This window comes from Notamacropus eugenii, chromosome 2, assembly GCF_028372415.1.
Source record: "Notamacropus eugenii isolate mMacEug1 chromosome 2, mMacEug1.pri_v2, whole genome shotgun sequence".
Classification (NCBI taxonomy): Eukaryota; Metazoa; Chordata; class Mammalia; order Diprotodontia; family Macropodidae; genus Notamacropus; species Notamacropus eugenii.
This window is the reverse complement of record NC_092873.1, coordinates 18970984-18988087: the sequence shown is the minus strand read 5'-3', so window position 1 is coordinate 18988087 and position 17104 is coordinate 18970984.

The window sequence follows — 17104 nt, the reverse complement described above, 5'->3', positions numbered from 1 at the left end:
TGTTAGACACCCCCTCAGTTTCCAATTCTTTTCTACTGCAAAGGAAGCTGCCATAAATATTTTTGCACATTAGTTTGTTTTCCTTAGGATAATTCCTACCCTTAATCTTTGTTTAGTCATTTCAGTGTTGTCCAACTCTTTGTGACCCAGTTTGAAGTTTTCTTGGCAAAGATACTAGACTAGTTCACTATTTCCTTTTCCAGCTCATTTTACAGGTAATTAAACTGAGACAAACAGGGTTAAGTGACTTATCCAGGGTCACACAGCTAGTAAGTATAGGCAAGATTTGAATTCAGGAAGAGAAGTCTTCCTGACTTCAGGCCCTGCTCTCTATGCATTATGATGCCACCTAGTTGCCCTGCCTTAATCGACCTTGCCTCATGTTGCTCCCCTTGCCTTTCCCTCTGTCTCCCTGTTGAGTGAAATATATTTCTGTACCCACCTCTGTGTGTTTTTCCCTCTTTTGACCAGTGAAGTTCAAGTGTCAGTCACATCTGCCACCCCTTCCTCCTGGTTGTAGACCTCTCCTTGCACAAATTATGTGAGATAATTTTCCCCATTCTTCCTCTCTTTCCCCTTTCCTATAGTGCTTCTTCTTCCCCTCCCTTTCCATTTATCTTTTAATATAATTGAAACATAACAGGATCATGCCCAGGCCCTCTGTTAATTAGATTTCCTCTATAACCTCTAATGATGATAGAGTTCTAAAGGAACATGTGTATCCTCTCCTCATATTAGAATATAAACAGTATATCCTTGTTTAGTCTCTTAGGATTGCTTGATCATGTTTGTCTTTTCATATTTTTCTTAATTCTTGTTTTTGTACTTCAAAGTTTCTCTGAAGCTCTGGCGTTTTCATCAAGAATGCTTAGAAGTCCTCTCTTTCATTCAAAGTCTATTTTTCCACCCAGGGTTTTGTATTCTGTATACCCTGATTGTCAGGGAAATGGGGAGGAGAGATATTTTGTACCAACTGTTATTGCTTTGTTTTCTCAGTAAACTCCTTTTCTAAAACTTATTGGAGTTCAACTGGTTAATTGATAATGGAGAGCACACTGGTGGGGGCTTATGAGTAATAGTACAGAAGTCACAGCCTCTCAGATTTAGCCCTAGAACCATATGGTGTGTAATTAACTGGGGACCCCAATGTATGAATGTGAGGGCAAGTTTGGGAAGTACCATAGGGGGTGTAAATGTTGGAGAAAAACAGTTTCATGGTCAAGAGTGATGGCTTCACCATCCTCCCAGTTACCTTTGGCTAAGCACCTTAATGACAACTTTGCCTCTCCTCTCTCCCATGGACCCTCATAAACAATCAATGATCAAGTTCTATTGATTCTTTCCTTGAGAACTTTCTTATCTTCATCCCTGTCACCTACTATGTACAAGATCCTAAACTCATCCATTGGAAGGTTAGTGATATCATAATGGGGTGTATGGAGTGTTCAGGGAGGATGAGTCCCTCTGGTGGGAGAGCTGCTCATCCACCTCTCACCTGAGGTTCCAAGAAGCTGTAATATAGGCAGTGACCACACCCCAATCAGACCATCTTGGCAGAAGGGCTAAACCAGGTTGAGGGTAACAGGGGCCTCAAACCCGTCAGTGAGTTAGGGGTGTGTGAAGACTTCCCTTTGGAATGGGCAGATGAGAACAGTTTGTTCCAATGGTCAGCAGGCACTTTGGAGGGCTGAGAGCTTGGTCAGACATCAAAGATGCCAAGGTCATCCACTGTATCCTGGGTCATCTTCAGTCATACTGGCTTTTGTCCTGCCACTCAACTCCAACGAGTCTGGAAGAGAGAATGAGGCTGAAAACTTTGTGCAGTGCTGCCTCATTTAAATCTAATTTACACAGCTGTCAAAAAAAAGAAAAGAAAACTGTTAGGATCAGACTTAGAGTTGGAAAGGACCTCTGAGGCCATGGGGTCCAATCCTTCATTTTTTTCAGATAAGGAAACTGAGGCACACAGAGGTTAAGTGATTTGTGCAGGGTCACACAGCTAGTCAGAGTCTGGGTGGGATCTGAAGCCAGGTATCCTTGACTACAAATTCAGCACGCTCTCCTTTAATTAGATATGACAAAAATTCCTGCTTCTCAGGAGTTTATAGTCTAATTTGAGTGTGGGTGGGGGCTGTCAGGAAAAAGGACAAATACACAAGTAACCATGATCCAAGAAATAGTGATGTCAACATAAAAGAGGCATCCAGGCAGAGGAATTTGAGGAGGGAGACATCATTTACAGCTGGGAAGTCAGAATAATAGCTAAAGACGTTACTAATAATTGCTAGTATTTATATATCATTTTGAGATTTGCAAAGTGTTTTTTTTTACCTCACTTGATCGTCAGTACAGCTCAGTGAGGTAGGTACTATTCTTATCCACATGTTACAGAAAAGGAAACTGAGACAAGTTAAATGACTGGACCAGACTCACAATAAGTGTCAAAAGCCAGATTTGAATTCAGTTCTTCCTCATTCCACTTCCTGTGCTTTATTCACTCTTTATCCACTCTCTTTCAAGAGAAGGCTTCCTGAAAGGAGAGACTATGCCAGCTGGAGGTGGTAGTCCATGACAGACACAGAGAATGGCCCGAGCAAAGGCATGGAGGTGGGAGAGGACTGGATGAGTCATTTCTTTGAGTTGGACCATAGTGTCCTGAAGGGGGAAAACTTCTTAATGAGAGCTCTCCAGCAGTGGGATGGCATTTCCCTTGAGCTAGTGGGCTCCTCCTTCCTGGAGCTCTTCAAACAGACACAGGACGTTTGCTTGCCAGGGATTTTTTGTTATCGATGCCTATCAGGAGTGGTTGGGATCCAATGTCAGATGAGCAGCCGGTGTCTCCCAGCCCTGAATGAAACTAGTTGGCGTTACTCTCTATAGATTTTCTGTGCATTTACATGTGTGCAGGCTGTTTCTTGGAGAGCAGAAATTGTTCTGTTCTTGTCTTTGTATCATCTGCCCCTAGCACAGTACCTGGCTTCATAAATGCTACGGAGTGAAATTCTGAGGTTCTGGGAATAGTAGGATACAAGATAGCTTGAAGCTCCACTGCAGAGAGCCCTGAATGCCAAGGTAAGGAAGGCAATGGGGAGCCACTGACTGTTTTTAGTTCAGTGGCTACCTATAAAGGTAGAGGAGTGATCTGCTCCTAGGAGGATGATTCTAGCAGTGGCAAGAAGGAAATCAGAGAGGGGAGAGCCTGGAGACAGAAAGGCCTGGTAGGAGGCTATGATAATAGAACATGTGGAAAGACCAGAGGTCTTATAGCTAGGCTACAACAGAGAAGTCTGGACTTGGGTCAGGTTCACCCATGGGTGAATTAACAGCTAGGACACAAAGGACATTGAGAGGAAGGTTGTAGCCCCCAGCTCCAGCCAGGCGTGTTGGTGGAGAATCTGGGGATCTGGGAATGGGGGTTGCCTCTTGGGGGCAGCATATCCCTTCCCAAGGTCAGAAGTCTGAGGCAAAGGACCGTTTGCCCAGGCCTAGGTATAATGCTAGCCTAAAGCACAGCAGCCATGTGTGATGAGATGAAACAGGACCTCACACGAGATAACACTGATAACTATCATTGACATGGAGCTTTAAAGTTTGTACAGCACCTAACAGGCGCTGGACCTTGCTTGCTTGAGCCTTACAGCAACAGTTCAGTGCTATAATTCTCCAGATGAGGGAACTGAGATTCAAATATATTTAGAGACTTGCCCAGGTACCGCAGCTAAAAAACACACACACACATGCCACATGCCACACACCACATGCCACACGCCACATGCCACACACACACACACACTGGAAGTGTCAGAGGCAAGATCTGAACCCAGGACTTCTTGCCTCCAACCAGTGTGCCTCCTGGAGTTAAGGGAGAAGGGAGAGCCAAAGATGTTTTCCAAGCCTGAATGATTAGGTGCTATCCTCGGAAATTGGGGAATTAGGAAGAAGGGTAGGTTTAGAGGGACAGAGGATGAGCTCAGTCAGTAGGGATGGAGATAAATAGAAATGCAGGTTCTACTCCCTTTGGACTTCCAGTCCCACAGCTCAGCTGAAACTTCTCTCTCCAAATTCACCAATGATCTCTTAATTGCTAAATCTAATGGACTTTAATCAATTCTTATCCTTCTTGGGGCACCACCAGCTAGGTGGTTCAGTGGATAGAAGTCCAGGCAAACTCGGGATCAAATCCAGTCTCAGACGCTCACTAGCTGTGTGATCCTGCTTGAGTCACTTCACCTGGTTTGCCTCAGGAGCTGGAGAAGGAAATGGTAAATCACTCCAGTATCTCTGCCAAGAAAACCCCCAATAGTCATGAAGACTTGGACACAACTGAAATAACTCAGCAACGAGCCTTTTTCTTGACCTCTCTGAGGCATTGGTATTGTCAACCACTCTCTCGTTCTGGATTCTTTTTGGGTCTCCATAACATTGATCTTGGTTACTTTGTAGAACTAGAAGAAAATAACAAAATTTTTCTGGGGAAACAAAATGTCAGAGGCAGCTAATACATGGCATGGTAGATGCAGCGCTGGACTTGGAGTCAGAAAGACTCAAGTTCAAATCCAGCCTCAGATACTTATTAACTGTGTGACCCTGACCAATTTACTTAACCTCTGCCTCAGTTTCCTCATCTGAAAAATGGGAGTAAATAATAGCACCTACCTTGAAGAGTTGTTGTGAGGATCGAGTGAGATTATAAGTTCAAAGTGCTTAGAACAGTGTCCAGGCACATAGTAGGTGATACATAAATGTTAGTTATTATTGCTAATATTACCTGAAGTCAGAACACCTGAGTTCAAATCTGGCCTCAGACACTTACTGGTTGTGTGACTCTCAGGCGAGTCACCTAATGTCTATTTGCCTGCTTCTTCATCTGTAATATGGACATAATAATCACATCTACATCCCAGAGTAGTTGGGAGTACCAAGTGAAATATTTTTAAGCCATTTTTATTGTTCAGTCATGTCATCATGTCCAGTTCTTTATGATCTGGTAAACCATACTGTCCATAGGATTTTCTTGGTAAAGATACTGCAGTGGTTTGCCATTTTCTTCTCCAGTTTGTAAATCTTAAAGTGCTATATAAATGCCAGTTATTATTCATTCAGAATTATAACAAAAAAGTGGGAGAAAAAGTTTAATATTACAAGAACTCAAACTTTACCAAAAATCAGTAATTTTCAAAACTCTCTGATACAGTTAAAAATTAAAAAATTGATCAAACAGATTAGGTGCACAAGAACCAGACACAATCAATACTAGTAGCGTTGTGTTCAATAAACCCAAAGACTCCAACTTCTGAAATAAGACAAAAACAGATGGGAAAACCAGAATGCTATCTGGCAGAAATTAGGTTTAGACCAGCATCTCTAAGCATCTACAACAATAAATTCCAAATGGATTCAGGACTTAGCTATGAGTCATTATAAACACCCTAGAGCAGTGGTTGGCAAACTATGACCCAAGAGCCAGATTGGATTTTCTTCATAAACAAAAAGAATTGAGAGAAAATTAGAAAGGAAACAGTTGGAAAAAGATGTGCACAGCAAACTTCTGATACAGGTCTAATATCCCAAATATATAAAGAACTAATGAAAATATATAAGGATGAATCATTCCCCATAAATAAAGTGTCAAATGATGAAAATGAGCAGTTTTTGAAGAAAATCTATCAATGACAATATAAAAAATGTTCCAAATCATTAATCACAAAGGAAATGAAAAGTACAAGCAACTCTGAGGGTCTACCTTGTACTTGTCAGATGGAAAAAGATGACAATCCACAAGCATTTATGAAATGCTGGCTGTATGCTTGGTGAAGAAGAGTGCATCTGGTGTCTGTATTAAAGGGTGCAGATACAAAGAAAAAGGAAAAATGGGGAAAAAACCACCATCAGTGGAGATGAGATGTACTCTAACGCATCCCTGGAAGGGTTGTGAATGAATCACACGATTCTGAGAAGGAATCTGGAACTCTACCCCAAAAGTCACTTAAATGTTCATACTCATTGACCCAGAAATAGTTCTACTAGGTCTATACACCAAAGAGATCAAAGCTAGGGGCAAGGGACCCAAGCGTACAAAAATATTCATAGCAGCTCTTTTTGTTGTAGCAAAGAATCTGAAACAAATGAGATGTCTGTAAACTGAGGAATGACTGAATGAATACATGAACAGAATGGAATATTATTGCACCATAAGAAAGGAAGAAGATATGGGTTCAGAGAAACCAAGGATGATTTGTATGAACTGATGCAAAATAAAGTGAGGAGAACAATGAATAAGATGGATGGCTACAACGTTGTAAAGAAAAACAACTTTGAAAGACTTAGATACAACAATCAAGGAAGGCAATGACTAAACCATGAATCCAAAGGACAGATGGTGATGCCTGCTTCCTACCTCCTGGCAGAGACTCAGCAAAGGACAGATATCCTTTTTCCAAACAGGTCAATACATGGATTTATTTTGCTTAACTAGGTTTATTTATTTATTTATCATTTTGGACTTTGTTTTGTCAAGGGGTGAGGAGAATAGTCAAGTCAAGTCAATAAGCCTTTATGAAGTGTTTCCTCTGGACCAGGAACCTTCAAGAATTTTACATTCTAATGGGGGAAGAGAATGCTCAAGGGGAAGCTGAAAGTGAAGGGGAGAAGGTTCTGGGAGGGACTGACCTCTCAGAAGAAGGGACCATCGGGGTGAAGGATCTTCCAGGGTGAGGATGCTGGGACTTGGTGGAGAAAGAAGTTCAGAGTCAGGAATGGAGCCCAGAGAGGGATGAAGGAGTGGGAGTGAGAGGGGATGGGGGTTGGGGGACAAAGGAAAGGACAGCCTGTCAATGAAACATTTTTCAAATGCACAGAAGGAACAGAAGGTTCAGACACAGAAGGAAGGCAGAGACAAGCAAAAAGTTTGGGAACTAACATGTTGAATTTATTATCTATTTTTAAAAAACTGTACATAATCCAGGGAAAAGAAAGAAAATGAAATACAACAGAGACGTGTAACTCCAGCTACATATACAAATTAATTTCCAAGGGAAGTGCACTAGCAATTAGAATTAGGAAAGGCTTCCTATACAAGTAGATGTTTGAATGGGGACTTGAAGGAAGCTAGGGACTCTAAGGAAGGGAGATGAAAAGGGAGAGCATTCCAGGCATGGGGCTAGGGGAGAGGATGAGGAGCAGCCCAAGTGAAGTCACTATGATGGAGATGGGAGGATAGTGTCCAGAGAACTAGATTGTAGAGACACATAGTGAAGAGCTTTCAAACCAATGCCAAACATTGAAGGCAAAGGCAGGAGGCTGGAGGAGGTCCCTGAACTTTTATGGCCACTCCAACAAAAGGTTAAGTGCTATATGCTTTCCCCTTGATCTGACTTCTGAAGTTGTTGACTGAGACCACTCCAACTCTCTCCAAGAGAGTCCATTGTTAAATGTTCAAGCAGAGCATTTATAATGAAGATATCAGAAATAGCTACAAATCAGTGCTTGGTCTATTGCTTTTGGTTGACTGTCTAAACTTAAGACAGTTAGGTGGTGCAGTAGAGTGCAGGGACTGGAGTGAGGAAGACTCATCTTCCTGAGTTCAAATCTGGCCTCAGAAACTTACTAGCTGTGTGACCCTGGGCAAATCCTTTAACCCTGTTTGCCTCAGTTTCCTCATCTGGAAGGAAATGGCAAACCACTCCAGCATCCTGGGCAGAAAAACACCAAAAGGAGTTGTGAGGAGTCCAACACAACTGAAACAACTGAACAACAATGACCAATGAAAAGGAAAAAAAGGAAAATGACACTCTTGCGATAAATATGTATAGTCAAGAAAAATTAGTTTTACATTGACCATTTCCTAAAATGTGTGTCCCTCTGTGGATATTTAGTCCATCCTCTGTCTGCTAGGAGATGGGTAGAATTCTTTATCATTGGTCCTTTGGAATTATGGCTGCTCATTGAGTTCATCAGATTTCTTAAGACTTTCAAAGGTTTTTGTTTTGTTTTGTTTTTATAATGTTGTATAAATCACACATAGCTATGTTACTAAGTAAGGGCTGGCAGGTGATGTTCTCTGAAAAGGTCATCTTTGTAAAGGAAACCAAAAACCAGAGTTCCTCTGGTTCCCCATCTTTGCCACAAAATTCTTTCTTCACTTCTCCCTTCAGTCAACTTCCCAGATGTGACTTTCCCTGGGTCCAGAGTCCAATACTCCTACCCTCCCTCAGGAAAAGCAGGAAGTGTTTGAATTGCCTAGAAAGAAAGAAAGAAAAGAGAGAGTGAACTTTGCTGCCAAAGCCTGCCTCTTTACCTCAAATTTGTTTGTGACTCTATAGCCTTGGGGGATGGTTGGTCCTGAGTCACTTAACTTAGCCTCCTAGGCTATTAAAGTGTTCATAAGAGTTAATAAAAAAAAATCAAAACCATAAGATTCACTCATATTATAACTCATGCAAAGAACTCTAACCATTTAGACTGGGATTCAGACTTCTGTCCTGTTTTGTTCTGTGAATTACAAGCTACTCCTTGACCTCCTCCATTGTAACCTTCTCTGTACATAATTAAGAATAGTGTGGATAACACAGCAGTTATGACTAGTCATAACTTTATATTAAAAAGTCAGGAATTAATAACTTAAGGAACAGAATACTTTGTAAGTGAATCTGCCATCTGCAGACAGAAGTAGAGAAGCAATTATACATATGATATGTCCCCTTGGTAATATCAGCTCTGCTCTGTTTCAGTCATACACCTCTTCTCAGCAACTGGACTGAGTGGGAAGCAACAAATGGAGATCTCTAGCCACCTCTTTGGCCTTCATTCCAAACACCTCCCAGCTAGAGCATCTCCTTAACCAGCCTGGCGTCATTGCCCACCATCATCACCAAGGAGTCCCACTTTCTCATCTTGAAGATGAAACTAAGTGTTCCCAGTGGCTCTGCTCATTACCTTCCCCCAGTTCCAATGTTCTATATTGTGATCTGGGAGGTTTCAATTCAACCCTCAGAAATGCAACTACCTTCATATATTTCTCCCTCTGGTTACATTAGGATTTGTGGGTATTGGAAATTCATTTATGTAAGGAGAGAGTAGCAAAAGTTGAAAATCTTCAGAGGCCAAAAGATAGACTTTGAAAAGCAAAGGGGGGAAGACTTCATGAGGAAAACAGTCATTCTCTACCCTAAAAAATGAGGGAGGTTGGACCTACCTGAGAAGCATATGAGGAATCCAGATGTGACTCCAAGCTGTTGCCTGAGAATATGCCTACCTTTGTTTCTAGGGGTTCATCTACATACAATTCTCAAAGGAAGATGGGAATGAAAAAATAACTGAACTAAAATTAATCATCCTAAGGCAACATGATGCTAAGGCTGACCAAGTGAAGGAGGTTGGAGGAAGGCAGAATCCTCCAAAAAGCTGTCCTTCCAGTCTGAGAATGACAAGCAAACCCCAAGGGAGTCAAAGGGAAGGAATGGCCAACGGGTTGCTCTAGCTATGAAGAAAATGGCCCATGGAAGAGCTAGCCCCGGAGACCACCAGAGTGTCCTGTCATACTGCTTAACAGGGGCCTGAGGCAGGTTTGTGTCCTTCTAGCTGAAACATCATACCTAAGAGGAACATCTAGGTGAGGCAGTGGATAGAGCCTGGGCATGGAGTCAGGAAGACCTGAGTTCAAATTTGACCTTAGACATTTACTAGCTGTAAGACCCTGGGCAAGTCACTTAATTTTCATCTTCCTCAATGATAAAACGAGGATAATAATGGTACCTACTTCATTTTTTGTTTAGGTTTTTTTGGAGGGTTAGGGAGGACCATTGGGGTTAGTGATTTGCCTAGAGTCACACAACTGCCTCTGGCAACTACTTCCAATAATATTTGTAAGAAGTGCTTAGCACTGTTCCTGGCACATAGCAGGAAGTATAGAAAGGCTTATTCCCATGCCCCTTTGTCTTCTAATCTAGAACCTAAACTAAACAGATGGCTAGAAAGACTTTTAAAAATCAAATCTCCCTTGGACAATGAGATGTTGAGTGAGAGCTTCCTTTTCCCCTCCTCGGGCTACTACACAAATCATCCTTCATTTGGACAGATGTCTGCTCCCACATGAAGGAACTGAAATGGGTTAGAGACACTTACCCAATCTCCCCTTTTCCAAACTCCTTCATCGCATGCAGCCCTTGTCCCAACTGGGACAGTAAGGGGTCCTGATTTAAGAACAACTCATTAAAAGCCAAATGTTGGATGATCAGAGAGAGGGCGGATCAATCAGATGCCCATTCAATAGTCCATGTGAGAGGTAATGAGATTCTGAACCAGAGTGGTGGCCACACTGTGGGTGGAAGAAAGTGGACAGATGGAAGAGATGGTGTGGGATTAGAGTAGACAAGACTTGGCAACTGATTAGATGTGTGGGATAAGGGAGAAAGAAGAGAGGAGGGCATAAGTATTTATAGAGGTCCTACTATGTTCCATCTGGGAAGGAGGGAAATGCTTCATGCCTCTGGATGAAATAAGAGGAGCCTATGCAGAAGTGTATTCAGAACAGTGTATTCACAAGGGAACCAGTCACACATTCCATGGGGTTTGGCTCCAACAGAAAGCAGCTTCCAAAACTATGATTCCAACCTCAGGTGCAGCAGCTCCGGCCAAACCCCTGAGAAAGAATCTTTTCAGGGAGAGGGGAGGATCCAAAGACATCAGAAGCTTTGAACCTCTCTTCAGCTCCTAGTCCAAGAAAAGTAAGGACAAAGAAGAAAGCTGTTCCTTAGGAGAACAAAAGGAGAAAAGGATTTCCGGGCATCATGAAGCTGTGAGAGGAATCCTTGTCACTTGCACTCTCTCACTTGAACTCATGTCCCTGATACATACTTATGTGAGACAGTGTCCCACACTTGGTGGGGGGGATGCTTCCTACCAACTCTGCCTACTATACCACTTTAGTAAATGTCCTGAAATAAGAGTTAATTAGCCCTGGCTGGGACATTTGATTCCCAGGAAGAAGTGGGATGAGGATAGCCATCACCACTCTGCTGTTACCCAGCATGATCTAGTGCTTTTGAGAATCTTGAGTTACCAATTCAATAAACATTTTTAAAGCACCTACTATGTGCTGGGCACCATGCTAAGCCAGTCCCTGCCCTCAAGAAGCACGCCAAATAATGAAGGAAGATGACACAAAAAGAAGCTGGAAAGGGGGTGGGAGGCGTGGGCGTATCTGGTGTGTGCTAGTCTTACTTCTAAGACATCTGCACAGAAATCTCCCAAGAGGTTCAGAAGAAAACAGAATCTATTTGTTATCGTCACTTTGAGATGTTCAGTTCCCTAGCCCTTCTGAACACCCTGCCTGCCTGACTTCCTTCGGTGTGAATTCTGCTGGTGGCCCTGGCTCTGGGGATCTCCCTCCTCTGGGCTGCCATCTTCACCTTATTATCACCAGTATTTATCTAGCCTTTAGGATCTGTAGTATGCCTTATATATTAATATCTCATCTAATCCTCACTAAATGGTGGGCTGAGAATCCAGTGACTGGATCTTGGCTTGGGGGTGCTGAAGTCCCACAGAGCCAGGGCAAGGTCCCTGCTGTTGGTACCTTGGTCTTCCCTGGTCCTGCTGTCCTGGACATCATGATTCCGAAGTGGATCTGTCATCCCCACCCTCCCAACCCCACATAGACACTCACTGTAGAAGATTCACTGGGAGGTGAGGTGGGGCTTTACCCTTAGGATAAAATATAGATTTTTCTATTGGTTCTTTAAAACTATTTACCATCTTCCTCCAGCCAACCTTTCCAGTCTAATTATGTTTTACTCCTCCTCCTCCTGAGGCATGCCTTGCTCTCTCTGAACTGGCTCCTTTGCTGTTCCTTGGAGAAATATCCCCCCAAGGGGAAGGGGAAGGGGAAGACTCAGTGGAACCACTCTCTCAACTGATATACTCTTAGCCCCTCTATCCTCCTGGGACTGGCTGGCTTGTAAAATGCTCCAGACAGGCTTTGCTCATCATGGTAAGTAAGCCTGCAGATCCAACTCTCTTCCCCAGCCTCAGCACATGCTCCCACTAGGCCAAGTCAAAAAAATCCAACAATTTGGGTTTGGGTTAGGCAGACTCTGTCACTTCCTAGAAGCAGACAAGACTGGGACCACTCAAAATGGTAGAACATAGAATCAAGGTCTTCTTTTTTCTGATTCATGGGAGTGATTTTTCTACTAGCGATTATGCTAGTGTCCAAACACGGGAGACAACACTAGTTCCCTAGTCAGGAAGATCTGGGGACCAATTCCACCTTTTTCACTTAGTTGCTATGTGACCCTGGGAAATTCACATTTAACCTATGTGAGTCTTGAGCAGCTTTCTAAGACTGCATCCTAGACTGTATTGGTGGAGAAAATTCCCACACTGATGAAATCAGAGATCCCGGATGCACTGACTTAACAAGCCCATTAGTTAAATTAGAAATGGGTATGAAGGTATTTCTGTGCCCACAGGTTCAAAGCCAGGCTGATGTTACAAAATACATGATCTCATTCAGGATGAGACTGGAAAGGTAGAGACTGTGGAGAAAGATTCCCCTGGCCAGAAGGACCCTTCTTACTGCAAGATCCTCTAACCCTAAGAATCTGCAAATTTCCTTTGGGCTTTGATCTGAGTGGTGGTTGCAAGGGGACTAGAGATGTCTTTTCATCAAAGTAGAGGTCTCATTGTGGGAGCCCCCTCTACCGGTGAACACTGGCACCTCTTTTCACCTGATTTTCCTGACCCTGAGGACACCTCTTTATCCATGATGCCATTCACCTTTGCTCTTTTGTAGGGCCTGCAACTGTTCCTATGCATCCTGCTAGACTGAGCAGTATGCCTTGTGTAATAGGATTGCTATCTACCGGAGTTCTCAGATGCCCCTTTCCTTCATACCAGTTAGACTAGTTCTTTTCCTGAAAGATGAGAAAGCCATCTCGAAAACTTTGGTTGGCCCAAAGTGACTGTAGGTCAAGTCATCTAGATATTGAGGCAGCTTCCTACCTTAATATGGCCAATTGGCCAAATGGCAAGACCTCCTGGGCACCTATGGGCATATAAAGGTCTGCTCAGAGGAAGTCAGGACTCTTCACACTTCATGTCATGTGTTCATCCTTCGTTGACAAAGAAGACCATGCCATCAAAGAAATGATGACATGACTTGCACTTGACTTTGTTTTGAGTGAGGGAGGGCTGTGCAGGTCACCAGGCTCACTTCTCCTCCAGACTCATCTAACTCCAGTGACCAGATATTCATCAGGATGACTGGAGATGACCCAGGATGAGGCAATTGGGGTTGTGACTTGCCCAAGGTCACACAGCTAGTGAGTGTCAAGTGTCTGAGGTGAGATTTGAACTCAGGTCCTCCTGACTCCTGCACTGGTGCTCTATCCACTGTACCACCCAGCTGCCCAGATAGAAGGTAGTCTTGAAAGGGAAAGCCCTAGCAGCTAGGCAGCTTCTATGCAGAAGGTGGCCCTGGATGAGAGTATCACAGGAAGATAGGGATTCTAGGAGGGGAGGCTTGGGACAGCCTTCTACACCTGGGGTACAAGAAGTACAAAGACAGAGAGAGAGGAGAGGGAACATCACCTGTGGGGAACAACAAATGGGCCAGTATGGCCAGATTGGACAGCACATAGATAGCAGGTGAGAATGAGTAAGAAGACTGGAAAGGGAGAAAGGGGCCAGATTAGAGAGGGCTTTGAATGCCAAACACAAGATTTGGTATTTGATCCTGTGGGTAACAGGGAACCACCAGGGCACACTGAGGAGGAGACTTTTAACCAATCTCTTTGGCAGCTGAGTGGAGGATGGCTTGGAACCAGGACAGAAGAGTGAGTGGAAGACCATTGCATAATTCTGGCAGGAGGTGATGAGGCCCTAGGCTGGGGTTGTGGCTGCATGGGGGACTGAAGGGGAGGGATACAAGAGGTGTCAGGAAGGAAAAATCAGCAGAATTTGGCAATGATTGGTATCTGCAAGTCCAGTTAGTAAGAAGGAGGATTCAAAGACAACGCAAGTTCAGGGCCTGGGGGACCCAAGAGGACAGTGGTGCCCTCCACAGTCATAAAGAAGTCTGGGCCAGTCTGGGGAACTGTGGGCGGGGAAGAGAAAGAGATCCTTTTGGGCCGTGTGGAGCAAAAGATGGCTGTGGCACCACTGGTTGGAGATGTTCACAAAGCAGTGAGTGATATGAGACGAGATCAGGAGAGGTCAGGGCTGATTCTTAGAGAATCATACACATGCAGATACTCATAAACACATGGGAATTGATGAGAGAGAGCCAAGGTTGTGCATGTGACATGTAGAGAAAACCAGTGAAGAGGGCAGAGGGAGTGTTCAGACAGACAAGAGGAGTCAGGAGAGAGAAAGTCATGAAAATCCAAAGAAGAGAATGGGACCAACGGCCAGCACTGCAGAGATCAAGGTTGGGATTAAGAAAAGGCCACTGGGTTTGGCAACGGAGGTCCTTGATAACTTGGGGAAAATTGGTTCCAGTGGAAGGATGAGAATTTAGAAAAGAGAGGAAGTAGAGGCGGATGACTTGTGCAAGTTTATCCGCAAAGGGGAAGTTAGAGACTGATCGTTAGTGACACTGTTTGGATCAAGTGAGGCTTTTCTTTTTTTAAGGATAAGCTGTGGGTGTGTCTGCAGGCAGCCAGGAAGAAACCCAAGATATTAAGAGACTGAACATTAGTGAGACAGTAGAGCTGATAGTAGAGGAAATCGACTGGGGAAATTGGAAGGAGATGGGATCAAAGGCACAAATCAAGCGAAAGGATCCCCCCAGAATCCCAAGGTCCCTGCCATTCTTTCAGGTTCACAATCTGGGCACTCTCCCTGCTCCTCACTCTCCTGCCATGTCTCAGATCAGTTTCAGACTTGTTGATTCTGCCTCCCCAATGTCTCTTGCTGCCATTTTCTTTTCTCCACCCAGTCAGCACTATAGTTGGAGCTCTCATTACTTCTTGCTGGGCTATTACAGTAGCCTTGCAATCAGTCTCCCTGCCTCCAGTCTCTCCCCATTCTTGTCCATTCTCTAAACAGCTGCCAAGGTGGTTTCCCTGAAAAGCTGATCTGACCATGTTACCCCCATCCCTGTTCATTAAATTCCAGTTACTCTTATAACCTGTAGGATCAAAATAAACTCCTCTGTTAAACATTTAAAGCTGTTCACTTTGTTCCCCTCCACACACAGTATGATCCAGCCATATAGGCTTACTTGCTATACTTCAATTTGACTGATGGGAAGGGACTTCGTGGGTCTTCTTGTGTGGCCCATAGTCATAAATCCCTCTCTGTCTGCCCTCCCCATTCCAAAGGGAGCCCGATTTCTATCCCTCTAGATTTTATTATTATTATCATCATCACTCTAGGAAAGTGGTCTGGAGTCGGAGTGTGGGGACTCCAAGACACAGATCTATGACCAATTTATCACGAGTTCTTGGAAAAGTTATTTCCCCTTTTAGAGCCTTGGTTTCCTCTTCAGCAAAATGGAGATAACATCTGTGGAGAGGGTAATCAAGAGGGGACAGGTCAAGAGGCACTGTGGTAGAATTAGAGATCTTGAATTCAAATTACATCCCTGCTACTTTCTAGCTGTGTGATCTTGGGCAAATTAGTTTACTTCTCTGTGCCCTCCAAACCTATGGTCCCATTGTTCTGGATTTAGATGCCTCTTCTGTAGCCGCTCTGAACATCCCCACAGACACATTTTGGATTTAGACCCCAGCTTCTCGATGAGATGTGAAGACCACCCAGTGTCCTGAGTCCAGGGTGACCCACTGAGGCCATTCCCTTGAGAATGATTGAGTTGTGCATGGGAGCAGCTTGGACTTTGAACAATTCAATCAGAGTAGCTAGGTGACCCAGTGGATAGAGTTTTGAGTCTAAAGTCAGGAAGAATCATCTTCCTGAGTTCAAATCTGGTCTTACACACTGACTGACTATCTCTGAGAACCTGGACAAGTTACTTAGCCTGTTTGCCTCAGTTTCCTTATCTAAAATGAGCTGGAGAAGGAAATAGTATCCCTTCCAAGGAAACCCCAAATGAGGTCACCATACAACTGAAAGATAATTGAGCAAATGTTTGTTAAGCTAAGAGTAGCTGAAAATCCAAAGACAAAAATGAAACCAACCCTGACCTCAGGAAACTTACATTCCACTGGTAGGTATGATACAGTCACATTGATGAATGAATAAAGCATTTATTTAGCCCTAACCTCGAGCAAAGTACTGAGCCAAGTTTTATGTTTACAAATAGATGATGAGAGTTCTTGCCCTGAAGGGACTCATCCTAAGGGGGAGACTTCACGTAAGGAAGGTTTCATCTGCAAGTCAGATGGAAACAACCCATAGTCCTTAGGGGGCAATAGCAAAGCAGATGGTCATACTGTGATCCAATCACATTCTGACTCTTCCTAACCCCATTTGGGATTTTCTTGGCAGAGATACTGGAGTAGTTTGACATTTCCTTTTCCAGCTCATTTTACAGATAAGGAAACTGAGGCAAATAGGGTGTAGTGACTTGCCCAGGATTACACTGCTAGGAAGTGTCTGAGGTCAGATTTGAACTCAGGAATAGGAGTCTTCCTGACTTCAGGCCCAGCACTCCATGCTCAAATGAATCAATTTAATGCCATTTTCTTAATGTCATTTTTCATTGATCAAACTAGATCACTTTCTGGGTTTTCAGTAGGTATGGCTGCAGCCCCTGCTCGAAGCAAGACCTTGCAGGCTTTGCCCAGGGGGATGATGGGGAACCCAGTTAGGATGCTCTTCCCAAGGCTCTTGGGCTCAGGGGCCTTGGCTGTCCCCATCAGGGTCTGAGGCCAGATGGGGGTCAAAGTGGAGAGGGTGGTTTGACTGATGTGGCATGTGTTGCTACTTGACTCTCCCTCAGAAAACCTTGTTGCTTCCGTTAAGTCGCTTGCCTGCCCTATGGGTGGTAGCTGATTGGCTGTTGGTGAGGCTGGCTGCCCCCTTCTCCATGTGCTGCACACTTACCAGGGCTGAGCTAGAAGCAGCGCCAGTGGGAGTGGAGGGAGGGCTGCCACTCCCAGGACTCAAATGAGATTGGTAAATCGATTTGCACAGTGCCTGG